The following is a 1,863-nucleotide window of genomic DNA, read 5'->3' as shown; positions in this document are numbered from 1 at the left end:
AATAATGGCAACAGAGATCAGGGAGAATCTAGTGATCTCCTTGTGTTCCGGCGCCTGACATGAAGTTATACAAGCCTCCTATAAACCTAAACTACATCAAGGACAAAACCTGGTAAAAGGGAGGACAAGGAAATAAAAAAAAAAAAACATTGATTATTTAAAAGAAAAAGAGAGGGAAATGCAAAGAGAGGATTTTAAACCCAAGAAGGAATTAATAAGTTTAAAGTACCAATTCCATGCGTTACGCTACATATTGAAATGGTGACCTTGTGAAGAAAAGCATCTCTCAGAGAATATTTTTCAGTACAGATTTATGAACATAATAAAGGTTGCTATGAATAAATTGGCGTTTCTAGTACCAAAGCTTATTCTTGGGAGGACCCATGATCTCAATTTTTCTCTCACATTAGTTACATCTATTTCTGTATCATATTCAAAGCCTCCCTTTTCCCCGAGTCACATTGCTAAGAACACAGCTTTAGGACCACAAGATATTACAGATCCCAGCCCCTTCAGTGTTAAAGTGTGGCTAAGCCATGAACCATGGCTTGATTTGCCTCAGAAAAGCCTGCTTAACAGCCCAAGGAAAGATGAATCACTTCCATGGTTTTCCCTTTTCAGTTCCTCACATGGGCCCTCACTCTCTAGACACCAGGGCCTTTGTAAAATAAGTGAGTGAAAAACTGAAAATATTTTATTCTCCTCTTCATCCCCTTGGTTCCCATAGGCAGTGAAGTGAATTTCAGAAGAAATGTAAGAGAGTGAGGAAAAGAAAATCTCTTTAACAAAACTGTGGCTCTCTTCGTATCGCAAGTATTTTGTATTCTAGCTACATATTACACCTGACAAAGGGATCCGATTCCTTAGAAGAGATGCTCTCAGAGGAAAACAAACGAGAAAGCATCAGCTTTGATGCCACTTCAGTATTTATGGATTTTATACAGGAATATAGTTTCGACATCTCCTCTGCTTTCTACTTTCTCCTCAGGAAAAGCTGTTTCACCTACTGGCCCAATTATCTTTCCTCTGACTCTCCTACTAGATACAGTATTCACCCCTTATCTGGGGTTTCACTTTCCGCATCTCACCTGCCTGCGATTGTCCCTTTGTCCACTGTATCTATGCTGTCTACACTCCCCACTATTAGTCACTTAGTAGCTGTCTCCATCATCAGGTACAGTGTTGCCGTATCACAGTGTTTGTGTTCAAATAACCCTTAGTTTACTTAATAATGGCCCCAAAACACAAGAGTAGTGATGCTAGCATGTTGCTATAATTGTTCTATTTTATTATCAGTTATTGTTCTTAATTTCTTACCATGCCTAAGTTATAAATTAAACTTTATCATAGACATGTATGTTTAGGAAAAACATAATACATAGAGTTTGGTAACATCCTCAGTTTCAGACATCCACTGGGGGTCTTAGAAGCTATCTTCTGCAGATAAGGGGGACTACTATATTTTTCTTTCTGTTGTTCATTAGTCTTAATAATTTCTAAAAGAGTCAATTAAGACTGGCTCTTTTGCTGTGATCTCTCATCTGATTTACTTAGCTCATGTGAAGATGTCTGCACAAATGGACAGTTATTTTACCTGCTGTTTCTATAGGAGGATGATCACTAAAGAGTCCTATACCACACCTTACTCCTTATGAACATTCTTAAACTATTAATAGTTTCTATGTTTGTGCTTGTGTGTGTGTGTGTGTGTATGTGTACATACATATATTTTCATTTATCTTGAGTAAATGGCAAGATGTTGATTTCCGGGCCATAGGATAGATGAATATTTATTTTTTTTAAGATACTGTTAAATGGTTCTTCAAGGTGAGTATATCATTTTGGCTACCCGCTAGCAATGAA

This window comes from Propithecus coquereli, unplaced genomic scaffold (genome assembly GCF_000956105.1).
Source record: "Propithecus coquereli isolate 6110/MARCELLA unplaced genomic scaffold, Pcoq_1.0 Scaffold114, whole genome shotgun sequence".
NCBI lineage: Eukaryota > Metazoa > Chordata > Mammalia > Primates > Indriidae > Propithecus > Propithecus coquereli.
The sequence above is the reverse complement of the archived record's forward strand: the minus strand, read 5'-3'. Positions refer to the sequence as shown.